The sequence below is a fragment of the Balaenoptera physalus genome, assembly GCF_965194825.1.
Source record: "Balaenoptera physalus genome assembly, chromosome: 17".
Lineage (NCBI taxonomy): Eukaryota > Metazoa > Chordata > Mammalia > Artiodactyla > Balaenopteridae > Balaenoptera > Balaenoptera physalus.
Genome location: NC_138895.1, coordinates 15864104 through 15877098, shown reverse-complemented (window position 1 = coordinate 15877098; position 12995 = coordinate 15864104). Strand labels below are relative to the sequence as shown.

The window sequence follows — 12995 nt, the reverse complement described above, 5'->3', positions numbered from 1 at the left end:
AACCTCCACTCAGATTAGGAATAGGATATTCTCAACATCTCCAAATCTGCCTCCTGTGCTCTCCCAGGCACCACCTACTCCAAAAAAGGTAACGACTGTCCTGGTATATCACTATAGATTAGTTTTATCCATCTTCCATCTTATATAGTGACATTATACAGTAGTATTCTTTTATATCCAGCTCCTTTTACTCAAGATTATTTTTATATGATTTATCGACTTTATTGCATGGAGCTATAGTGTGTTCATTTTAATTTCAATATAGTATTCCATTGAGCAAAAACACTGTAATTTATTCATTCTTCAGTCAATGAATTCTATTGGATATATAGTGGAATTATTGGGTCATAAAGCAGAAATGCTCAGCTTAAATGGATATTGCCAAAAAGTTTTTCAATTTACATTTCAAGTTTTCATTTTCTGTTTCTAATATATAAAAATACAACTGCATTTTGTATATTCACCTTCCATTCCAGAGATCTTCTAAAATTTAATTCTAATCATTTGTTGCTTCTTTTGGATTTTCTACATAAACGTTCATGCCGTCTGCAAATAATGACAGTTTTATTTCTTCCTTAGTGATAGTTATATCATTTTTTTCTTCATTGCATTGACAGAATCTCCTGTACAATATTGAATACAGATGGTAATAGTGGACATTCTATTTCTAATTCTCTTTCCCAATCTCTAGGAGCAGGTGTAAATGTTTCACCATTGAGTATGACATTTGTTATAGGATTTTTGTACATACAGTTCATTATATTGAGGAACTTCTCTTTTATTCCATTAAAAAAAATGCCAATAGTAATTTGTTCAGGTATAATTTACAGATAGCAAAATACATAAATCCCCAGTGTACAACTCAATAAAGTTTGATGAACCATTGTCAAAATGTAATCATCATCCAGATCAATATTCTCCTAGGTAAATACTTAGGAGTAGAACTGTTGGGTCATATGGTAAGCGTATGAGGAAGTGCCACACTGTTTTCCATAGTGGTTGTATAGTCCTGCCAGCAATGAATGAGTTCCAGTTGCTCCATATTCTTGCCCATACCAGGTACTGTCAGCCTTTATAATTTTAGCTGTTCTAGAGGGTAAGTCATATCTCCTGTGGTTTTAATTTGCATTAGCTCCCTGATGACTAATGACTTTGAGCATCTTTTCATATATTCATTGACCATTCACATACTTTTGTAAAGTGCCTTTTCAAGTCTTTTGTTCATCTTGTTATTGGGTTGTCTTTTTTTATTAATTTGAAGGTGTTCTTTGCTTATTCTGGATACAGTTACATTGCCAGATATGTGTACTGCAGATATATTCTCCCAATCTGTGGACTGCCTTTGCACTTCCTTTGTGGCATTTTTTGATGAGCAGTTTATAATTTTAATGAAGTCCAATTTATCATTTATTTTTCTTTTCTGATTAGTGTCTTTCATGTCCTGTTTAAAAAAAAAAATCTTTGCCTACCCCAAAGTCGTAAAGATATTTATTAACCCATGTTTTCTTCTAGGAGGTTTATGGTTTTAGCTTTTACTTCTAAGTCTATGATCAATGTCTAATTCATTCTTGTGTAACATGGTGTGAGGAGGGGATCAATATTCATTTTCTCCATACTGCTGTCTAGTTGTTCCAGCCCTATTTATTGACAAGACTTTCCTTTCTCCATCAAATTTGACAACTTTGTAAAAAATCAATTGACTGTAAATTTGGGGGTCTATTTCTGGACTCTATTCTGTTCCATTGATTTGTTTGTCTATTCTTACACCAATATCACACTGTCTTAATTATTTTAGCTCTACACTGATTATTGAAATCAGTAGTGTAAATTATCCAACCTGTTCTTTGAGTTTGTCTTGACTGCTCTAGATAATATATATTTATGTCCATATATATTTTAGAATTAGCATCTCAATTTTCACTGAAAAGACGTGCTGGAATTTTGACTGGGATTGTAATGAATCTATAGATCAATTTGGGAGAGCTGACATCTTAACAATATTGAGTCTACACATCTCTCCTTTTAATTAGGCCTTTGTAAATTTCTATCAGCACTGTTTTTAGTTTCCAATGCAGGGATCTTGCATATCTTTGCTTAAATATATTCCTAAGTATTTGATTTTTTTTTGTTTTGTAAATGACATTTTTAAAAATGTCATTTTCCAGTTGTTTCTTCCTAGTATATAGAAATATAATTTCTGACTGTTGACCTTGTAGCTTGTGATCTTACATTCATTTTAATAGTTTATAGGCTGTTTTGAATTTTTTATGTATACACTCACATCATCAGTGAATAAAGATGGTTTTACTTCTTTCCTTTTCATTTTCTTACCTTGTTGCACAGGATAGAATTTGCAGAGAGGCTAAATAACTTACCGAAGTTCACACAGTTAGTAAGAGCCAAGATTGAAACTCATGTCAGTCTGTTTCCAGAACACCCTGGAATGAGTGAGGGTGTATTAAGTATTTTGTTGCTGTTACTGCTAGAAAAAGCAGTTAGGGTCCTACTGAAGATGGTCTTGAATATAAGGTAAAGGATTTGAATTGCATTCTGTAGGCAATTAAGGATTATTAAGAGTTTTCAAGTGGGAAAGAAATAGAAGTGGGAATATTAATCTTGTGACAGTATGTAGTATGGTTTGAATGGAACCCCTCATTCATTGATTTATTCATTTCACAATCATTTATTGAGCTTGCATTATGTTCTAGGAGTTGTTATAGGTACTAAGGAAATAAGGATGAAGACAATGTGTTGCTTAGAGTAGTAGAGATTTTCAGTGATGGAGGAAAGAATTTTAGCACAATCTGTTAGCCATGCTGCAAAGGCAGCTCTATGATCTTGCATAAATTAACTTCTCTGAACCTCATTTTTTTTCATATGTAAAATGAGAATAATAATACATATAATGCCTACTTTGATTAGAAATAAAAATATATGTAGTACACTTGACCTGTATCAGACACATTTATGGTAGCTATAATATTTAAGGGATTTGGAGAGAGCAGACAATAAGAATGAAACATTTGGTCAAACAGTTGTTTTTTTCAATAATGAAATTGTCAAACAAATGTCTTAACTGATTCCCCCCCTCCAGTGATTACCTTTTTAATAGAATGAACGATAATTTTTTTGTTTTTATAACTTGAAAGGAACACCGAAATAGAGATAACTGTGCTATGCGTGGATCTAATCAACATAATAATATTCCATTAGTATAAAGAACTTAAGAGTTAACAAAGCACATTTATTTATACCATTTTGTTTGAGTCTTGCAACAATTATACAGATGAGCAAACAGATATTTAGTCCCATGTTAAGTAGCAAAGCGCAGTTCATATGTTTGCCTATCTTTTCTAGCTCTTCTTACCACACTGTGTTACCTCTCATTATATCATGAAGCATGCTAGTAGTAATAATACAAAAATCATATTGAATCTTCCATTTTTATATAGTTTAGGTATGAAGAAAGTAACTTGAAGTTGAATGAGGAAGAGAAGGCAGACGAAATAGAATTTCTTGTCCTATAGTATTCACATTGTCCTGATTTTCTTAGGTGTGTTATTAACTATATAAATTATCGTTTTTCTTTACTACTTTAAGTTGCATTTGTGATTTGGCTGACATTTCTTTTTGGTTTTTGTCTACTTGCCTCATCCATCCATGGTGTGTCATTTCTGTTTCTACTAAATTTCAATAATTTCCTTCCCCTTTACGATTTGCACCCACAGTTTTTTCCTTATTGGGTTGTTCTCTGTTGGTAATATATCCAGTTCCTATATCTTTGCTTTTATTTATTTTTTCTTTGACTGAATAATTAAGCCAACTTATTTACTTTTCTTCCTTTTCATGTTACATTATCACATGATAATTCACCCATACTTACGGCTGGTTTTCCTGAGCAATTATTCTGAGGTCTTACAGAAATCTAAATTCTTTCAAAATACTGAAAACATTTTTTATAAATACGTTTTAAGAGCAAGGTATTGGAGGGTGAGTTGGGGAAATGGACATGAAGACCGATTGGATACTGTTGTTTACATTTTACAGATTCACATAAACAGCAAACATTATATGAGATATTGTTAGGAGCTATAGCATGTAAAAACAAGAACAACACATGGTTCTGGGCCCTGAATAGCTTACGATCTAGTGAAAGAGAAAGACAATATATAAACAACTCCAGTGCAAGACAGAATATTGTTATAACTACAGCATGAGGTGTTGAGGGAGACCAGAGGCTGTAGAAGAGAGCAGAAGTTATAGGATTCCTCAAGGTTTGAGGCAACCGGTTAGCAGCTGGAAGCAACTCATTATGCCAAGCTGTCAGATTTTTTTGTTTGTTTTATTTTTATAGACACAGTCATGTATTTGAGTAAGTTTTATTGAGTAACATGGAAATGCAATGGGAGTCATTAATTTGCACAGATATCATGGGTGGTTTTTGAAAGTGTGAAATCTACTGTTGCAGAGTATTGATGAACTCTGGACTTCTGCCAAAAGAGGAGTAGAAAGCCAGAAGGAGAATCTTTTCTTTATCACAACTCAGAGTTGGGAGTGATGACAGGAAAGGAAATTGGAGTCCAGCAATGCGACAGACCTCAGGCGACTACTACCTCATTGTAGGAATACTATGGATGAGAATTTGTGGAAGAAAACAGGTCATTAAAAAACCCTCCATTTCCCATTTCTTCCCCAGTTTTTTGGAGAGCTTTGGGTTTTCAGGAAACCTTATTCTGTTTGCCATGTAATTAAAATAATCTACAAAAATTTATTAAATTAATACATGGTGAATGCAAACATTTCAAACACTATAGTGTACAAAATAAAAGTGGAAGTACTACTCCATTACACACCCACTCATACTGCCCAGTGCTAACAACTTGTTATAGCCTTCCAAACATTTTCTATCCATAGTCATGCATACACACTTTTTTTTTCTTTCCCGAAAAAAAATTGGTGGTACTCCCACAAATTTGAGGTTGAAGACACCATTAGAAGTGTGGGCTCTGGAGTCTGCCAGAACTGGGCTCAAATCTTCTCCAGCTTCCCAGCTGTATGACCCTAGGCAAATTACTTTACTTCTTTCAGCTTCATTTTTTTTGTGAAGGCTAAAAATGGTAATTACTTTGTAAGGCTTGAGAATCAAAATGTATAAATCACTTAGCACAGTGCCAGACACATAGTAAGTGTTCAATAAACACTATTATTGTCTATGGCAAGTGACCTTTCTCATTTTAAGACTAAAAATAAGGAAATTTGTTAAACAAATGTTGCTCATTTCTTCGGATGAAAATGTATCTGGGTTGTGAAGAACTTGCTTTTCCAAAGCATAAAACTGATCCACGTAACCTTTATGGGGCTTCTCTTCGAATTTTCAGTGCAACTCTCCTGCATCCCCCCAACATCACTTTCTGTCTAGAAAGTGGACTTTCCACTAAAAAACTTTTGTGACTCATGTTGTGACAAGAATGCTCAACCAGGTCAGGCTTTACACAGTGTGTCCTTTTGCTTTATCATGCAATTGCTGGGTGGCACCCTTTTAAGCTCGCCTCGCACGGTCGCGCCCCTCCATCCCCTCTTCAGATGCGGCTACAACTGGAGAAGCCTATCGTCTTAGGAGCCGAGGTTGAATTGATGGACGACGGGCGCCTCCAGGGCGCAGCAGCAGACGCGGGCGTGCGAGGTGCGCCCTAGGGGTGCAGGCTGCTGGCCGAGGGGCCCGGGCGGAGTGCGGGCGGGAGGTTCCTCCCGGGGCGAACCTGGCACTGGGCTCTCCCCGATCTTCGTGCGGGGGCATCTGCCCCGCCGTCTGCAGCCCCAAGATCCCACTGCCTCCACTCTGCAGCCCCGGCCTGTCCCATCCACTCGTTCTTTTTGGCACTGCCCTTTGCCCTCCCATGGAGTCATCTGTTTACTCTCCCTTCACTTCCAGTCACCCATAGGTCACCCTCCCTCTACCACAGTCACCCATTTTGTCCCCTCTCCCTTCTCTCCTCACTCTTCACCTCTCCCCAGGTCGCCTTCTTAGAGGACTCCGCCGACGGAGATGCTGCGGACCCCGCGGCCAGGGTCTGCTCCCCGGAGAACCCTCCGTCCACCTTTGCCCCCTCCCCGGGGGCGCGGGACGCAAGTTTCCGCTCCGTCCTTTCCCCAGTGACAGGACTTGGCTGCGGCCACGGCCAGGGAGGCGGGGGGAGGGACTGCCTGGCTCCCGAGCCCCCTCCCCTGATCGCGAGCTCTGCGCGGTCTGTGTCTCTCTCGGCAAGTGCGGAGACGCGGAGGAGGAGGAGGAGGAGGAGGAGGGAGTTGGGGGAGGATCTCCATTGAAATAAACAACCAGGCAGCAGTTATTAACACGGGAACATGGCGGCCGCAGCCTCAGCCACAGCTTCGGCGGCGAAGGTCAGCGCCGACGGCAGCCGGCACCTGACGGCGTGACCGACCCGAGCCGGTAACCGCGCCTTCCCTGGGGGCCGCGAGGGCGGGCGGGAGGCGGGCGGCGGGCGGGGGGCGCCGCGTCCCCACCCCCGGCCGCGTCTGCCCTTCCTGCGCCGAAGCCGGGCAGAGCCGCGCGCCGCCGAGAGGGCTGTTTTGTGTGCGGCGATAGCTGCCCCGGTGCGCGGAAAACGCGAGTTGCATCCCGGAGGCGCCGCGAGGCTGGGGAGTTGGGGCTTGGGGGGTGGGGAGGGCGGGAAGCGGCAGGGAGACGCGGAGTCCCTGGGAGAGAAAGGAGGCGCTCCAGCGCTTTGCCAGAGCTCGGGAGACGAGTCCCGGAGCGCGAGGCGGGCGGACGCTGCAGCCCGCGGCGCCGGCGAGAGGTGAGAGCCGAGGCGCGGCGGGGAGGCCGGGGGCGCGGGCGCGGCACCCGCCCGAGGAGCGAGGCGCCCGCCGCCCTGCCCGGTGCGGGTCGGCGAGGAGCGCGTCTCCTGCGCCCTCGGGGGACGCGAGGCAGGGACGGAAAGGTGAAGCCGGAGAAGGTGCATTCTTTCATGGAAACGCGGAGCGACTGCTGCGCAGGGTGGGAGCCGGGCGAGGGGAGGCAGGACTTGGGAAGTGCTCGGGGGTGTGTGAAGGTGAAGCGCCGTGTCAGGGGCGGCCTGCTGGGTGAGACACCGGGAGGAGGGGATCCGCGGCCCGGCAGCCGGGCCGGGCCCGTGTCAGCGCCGGGGGTGGGAGGCGAGGGGCGCCGCGCGCCGCGGGCGGACGGGAAGGAGCTGTGGCGGGCGGGGCGGGCGGCGCGCTCGGGCCGAGCAGGCCGGGCTGCGGTGGGGGCGGGGAGCCGGGGGCCGGACCGCGGCGGCGCCGAGCCCGGCTCGCCCCTGACTTAACTTTCTGGGTGCGGGCGTGTGTGCAGGAGGCGCGCAGGGGCCGGGGCTGGGGGCGGGAGGCGGTCCGGGAGGTTCCGGGTTGGCTCGCCAGCGCCCCCTTTTCTCTCCCCCATCTCCCCGCCCCTGAAGGGACAGGCCCTCAGGGCCCCCAGGCGGGAAGCAGGAGGGGCCCTCCCGGCCGGCTCGCGACGGTCACGCCCCGGGCCCGGGGACACTTCTCTCTCGGGCCTCCGGGGGCTGCTGGGGGAGGGGGTCAGGGTCTTCACTGCGCGCAGGAGCTCCCCGCCCCTCCGGGGAGTCCCGGAGGCGCCTCTTCCGAGATCGGGGGTGGGTCGGTCCCTGGTTAACTGGTCCCTCCCTCTTCCCCCTCCCCCTAGTGGTTTCCGGGGCCTGCGGGACCGAGGGGCGGGAATCGGGGATCCGAGCGCCCTGCACCGGCCCGGAGCTGGACCGGGCCTAACGCCGTCCGGGTCTGTCACTGGTAGGGGAAACTTTCCTAAACCGGGGACCGAGCTTGAACACCCTCCTCCGCCACCTCGTCCTCTAATCCCACTCCCACTCCACCTCCTCCAACGCCTTCCCCTCCCACCGACCCGAATCTCGCTGCGTGTGACTGATGGGACAGTGAGCCAATCGAAGGCAGGGAACTGACCTGCCGGGTGTCGGTAAGCCAATCGCGGGGGCTGGAGGAAGGGAGGGGGCGGGGCTTCTTCCGGACCAGTTAGAGTGGAGTTGCGCGCGGGGCGGGGGAGTCATGGAGACGCCAAGAGCTCTCCACTCTTGCACATCCCTGGTCACCCGCTCCTGGATCTGTGGGGTAGCGTCACTTACGGGGCCTCTGACCGGGAGAGGCAGTGTAGTTTGCACGAGATACTGTATATCTCTGGTACCACCAGAGACGTTGTCTTAGACACGACGAAGTCTAAAAGGCACTTAAGATGTGGCAGTAACTGTCCGAGGCCCGTTTCTAAAATGGCATATATTGTAGTGATCGCATTCTGGACCTCAGCGCTCGGTTTACGTGCTGAGGATCATAGGAGTTATCTGTTTATCTCTATCTCAGTTTCACTCAGCTACTCCAGCGTGGGGACAATGAAATTTGAAAGGGTTCTCTGAAAACGAAGGCATCGGGAAAAACTCACGTCAGTTGATTATTGGGAGTGTAAAGCATCATTGTTTGTAATGGCTTCACTGGTTCCTTGATTAATTAGAGCGCCAGTTTCCAAAGTGCACTTGGAAGTTCGGTGTTTGGGATGACATTAAAAAAAAAAAAGTTGTGGTTCATGGTATGCATTTTTTGTTTTCTGTTTTTTTTGCTCTTTCTTAAGTAAACAAAATGAAGTTAGGAACCAAAGCATCACTGTTTGAAACCTAAAGCGTTGGTATTTAAGGAACAAGCTGGTCAAAGAATATTTGTCTACAGAAAGAAAGTGAGTAAAATGTAGTTTGTCAGATTACTCCCACACAAGAGATTCTTAAAAATAAATTATTTTAGTTTGCTTAAACACTACTGAATGGTACAGTGTGTGGGTACTTTTTTGGTTTTTGCAAGATTAGGAGACATCTTTAGTTATTTTACTCTGTTTGTTGGGTACAGTCTAGTGACTTCCTCAAGTCTTGACTTTTCAGAATAGGGAGGATAGGTCTTCGGTTCTCTGTAAAGATCACAGGTTCCTCTGTAGGAATAGCAGTGTTTTAAAAAGACAGCAGCTGCTGCTGCGATGCTGTGTGTGTGTGTGTGTGTGTGTGTGTGTGTGTGTGTGTGTGTGTGTGTGCGCTCCTGTTCTTTGTTGGGGAGGTTAGTGCACATTGACAGCAGCAAGGCTCCTTTTTCCAACTGGAATTTGTAGAATCTTTGGGAGTTCAAAGAATGAATAATATTAGCTTGAGAATACATCTGTTCATTTTGTGATGAGTATCCCATGAATTTAATCGGGAGGAATTTGTTTTGTTTTTTGAGGCATTTTATGTGCATGATACTTATGTATACTGGTTTCTTGAGCTTTTAATAATACTAGGTTACTAAGAAAGAATTGAGGGGTCTATAGTTTTAGGGAACAGTATTTACCATGAATTCCCAATCCAGTATAATTGTAAGTGTTCATATAGACAAAAATTAATTGCATTTTGCTCTAGCCCTTGAGGTGTTATTTTAGTGATAAAATAGTAAAAACTGTGATGATAAAACAAACATTTAGGTGCTAGAAGTAGGGAGTATTATAAATTAAACAACGTTCAAAATTTGACAACATTCAAAACCGCCCCGTCATTAGTTAATTTAGCTACTGAAGGCCACTCTGACATGTGTCTTTTGTATGCTCAAGAGCAACACATTATTTTACTCCTTCTCTACAATAATCCTTGAGATTGTTCTCAGATTCTTGGTGGCAGTGAGTAGCAAGTCCCCTAATGCCTGCTAGGGGGAAAAAAAACCTCTCAAGCATATGGAGACATCTAGAAAAAGATGTGCATCGTCAGCTGTGATTCCATTGTGTGCTCTCAGACTGGATCTGAGCCTTCTTCCTCCAGGGAATTTCAGTCTTAACAGAGGAGTTTTAGATGTCAGGATACTGAAGCAGAGGTTAGAAAAGAGCTTACCAATTATGAATTTAATATTTTTTAGATAGTTTAGCTCTGATTTTAACCCTTCATTGGTTAAATATAATTTACATGACCTTTGCTCAGTGTTAGAAGCGCATTTTACTAGAAACCTAAAATGTAAAGATCAGAGGGGAACTTGGGCTGCGGTGTGAGCGCATAAAGGGGCAGTGCTCCTTGGTTGGCTTTATCTTTAGTTGTATCTTATTAAAGCTTTGCAAGCCTCAGAAGCAAGGACCTATGAGCAGAGCTTTCATTACACACCCTGTATTTAAGGATTCAGTACCTTAGCTGTTTCAAATCACATCAGGTTGAAATGTGACCCATAAGTTGACAGGTTGGATTTCTTAGGAAAAATTGTTTGTGTTGAATTGAGTTTAAAAGGGATGCTTTTAAGCAGTCATTAGGATGTTGGGTACCAAAACAAAGGGGGTGCTCTTTAAACAATTTTTCTAGAAGATTAGTTTTCTGAAATGCACAGTGTGTCCTTATTTGATATTTTGACCATTATTATGTCATGATTGAAATTATATTTAAATGCATAATTAATGCTTCACTATTTTTATAGCAAAACTGCTATTTAAGAAATTGTTAGCTTTTCAATGTTTTGTGTTTATAGTTTTGTTTGGTAATTTATGTTATTACATGCTCTATCAATTTTAAATTAAGAGAATAGGAGGGAGAAAATAAGTCAGTTGCTTTAAGGTGTTGGTCTTTTATTGCAGTAAATCATAAAATGAGCAGCGAATCAGGATCTTTCCCCCAATGAAATAATCAGACTATGTTTACATACTAATAACGAAAACCATTTAAGGGAAACAGAACAAACCCCTTACTCAGTTTTTTATACACTTTCGTATTGCAGGCTAATTTTACCTCTATGCCTTGTTTTCTAAACAAAAAAGATTTTGGCATTTGTGTTTATTTCCTTTTTTGTTTTTTACAGGCTTGTAGAAGGCTTTATGAATTGTTAACTGTAGAAAGAATATTATGTCATATTATTCTTTAAAGTCTATTAAAAGTAATGTCTGGAAACGCCGTATAATACGGTTTTAGTGTCACAGGCCCTCAATTCAGACAGTATAAAGAAAACACATACTTTATGGATTCTAGATACTAATTTCTAAACAGAGGTGAGAATGTGACTTTTGTGGATATTTTAGAAACGTATGTAGTTTTCCTAGCTGTTACAAAACTGAGGTGAGGGTGATTATGAAAAAGTGGAAATCTTAAAGGTTGTGCTATGAAGGTATCTGAAATTAAACAACTACATGGTCTGCAGTTAAATCATAATACTCTTGGCTCTTAGGGCAAAGATTTTATGTGTTTATCCTATGAAATGTTCATCAGTGACCACATTTCTGGCTTCCAGTGGCTATGATGACATAATGCAGTTGTGGAAACATTGACTCTAGGACACTTTTCAGTTGTTTCTCTAGTTGGAAATTTCTAGAGAAGAATTAAATAAGCAGGGAACCTATGGCAGTGTTTGACTTACCTGCTTTTGAGGCTTTTGGACATAGAATCTTAATTTTAAGAAAGTAAGAGAGGAGACCTACTTATAGGTAGACATTATTAGCAGTAATTAAATAGTTATTAATACTTAAAGGTTCTGAAAGAAAAAACAATTTTTACTTTGGGTGTCAATTGATATATGCATGGAGAATTGAAGTTAGCATGTTACTTCTGTCAGAATTTATGTTTTTTTAGGCAGCCAATTGTGAACTGTTAAGAACTCCTGATGGAGTTCCCCATGGCCAGGTTAACTCTCATTTTGGGCTTTTTAGATCTTGTTTTTGCATCCTTGCCTCATTTAACCATTGTTTCATTTGTTTGTTCAGTTATTTGTTGAGTTTTGAGTGTCTCAGCTTTGGCAGTTTACTTTTATAGTATAAACCATCCATTGCAAAATCCTGTGATTAAAGGGGGAACACACAGTGGGTGATGATTTTTTTTGGTGGGGGAAGGGTGGAAAGGGATGTGTTCACCTTAACTTTCAATTTGCTTTCATACTAAAGATCTGCTTTTCTTTTAATGTGTTAATTTTAATTATATAAGATAATTCTGCTTTGATTTGGGTTTGGGTTTCTTTCCCCCCTGAGAATAGGATTGTAATGTTTATAATAAAAAGGTTGTTAAGTGTCCCCCTGACTGATTAGCTTATGATTAAATAGGTTTCGTTTAATGAAGGTATGAATATTTATAATCAGTTTTGTTTTTATTTCCCCTGAAATCATGTTATGTGTGGTCCGGGTGGCAACCCATAGTTGGGTGAAGGTGACAGGGCAGTCGGTGACCTCTGATTTCTGTGGATTGTCTGTGCCTTGCTGCTTTTAAGGCTAACATATCCTGGGCCTTACCACTGTAGGTTTCTAAAGGATGGAAAACTCCCTTGCCCAGCCTTTCACAGGTATTCTGCTGTGGTTGTCAGTTTTTCTAGACGTAATGCATTCTTGCTCTTGACTAAAATGTCTGCACTGGGAGAGCGGCAACAGAACAACTGAAATGATAAGAGCAGCTGTCACCGAGTGCCAACAACCTATTAGGGGCTTTTTGAGGCGTGCTCCATTCTTTCATTCTTGCCACAATCCTGTGAAGTGGAGGTTACCTTCATTTTCCAGCAGGAGATGAAGCCCAAAGGGGATTAAATCGTGCCTCTGAGCAAAACTTTGGGGCAAAAATTAACCTTGACCAATGAGTGGGGAAAGAAATCATAAATATCAGCGGGAGTGGTGAGTCTGAGAGCATCTTCTTGGTCGGGATCCGGTAAAGCAGATGTTTGCAGGTCCTTAGAAGGCTCTCAGTCTGGTTGTTTGGTTTGTAAAAAGGATGAATAGGTTTGAATAGATCCAGTCCTGCAAATTCTGTAGTCCTGTGTCTCCCAAACCCTTGCCTCAAGGCAAGCCTATACCTGGACAGTCGATACTTATCTTAAGACCTATAAGCAGCCTCCAGATTTTTTAGTCATCGGCCCAGAATTTAACAGTTCCTAAATTGCAGGATTCTTTCTTGTCTTTTAATTTTCAAAAAGTAAGAATGGTAACGGATGAAGTCAAACAGGTAACCTTT

The 12995-nt window shown here is 42.6% G+C and overlaps 1 protein-coding gene and 1 long non-coding RNA gene across 11 annotated transcripts in view; one reads left to right on the top strand and one right to left on the bottom strand.

Moving 5' to 3' along the window:
* Nucleotides 1–4363: 4363 nt before the first annotated feature.
* LOC309646945 lies at nt 4364–6088 on the bottom strand. Its single transcript, XR_014255684.1, has 2 exons — nt 6006–6088; nt 4364–4628 (listed from the first exon to the last, which is right to left on the bottom strand). It is a non-coding gene; the product is annotated as an uncharacterized lncRNA (long non-coding RNA).
* Nucleotides 6089–6309: 221 nt separating this feature from the next.
* The window catches only part of NCOA2 (nuclear receptor coactivator 2), a 266722-nt gene continuing 260036 nt past the window's right edge, over nt 6310–12995 (top strand). For 4 of the 10 annotated variants that reach the window (XR_014255636.1, XM_082433594.1, XM_082433601.1 and 1 more), the window contains exon 1: nt 6310–6451. The gene's annotated coding sequence lies outside the window, so the exon portion shown is untranslated. Of the gene's footprint in view, nt 6452–6684; nt 6819–6848; nt 6978–7813; nt 7994–12995 lie in introns of those variants that run through there. The other 6 variants (XM_082433596.1, XM_082433600.1, XM_082433593.1 and 3 more) reach the window with 5 other exon arrangements.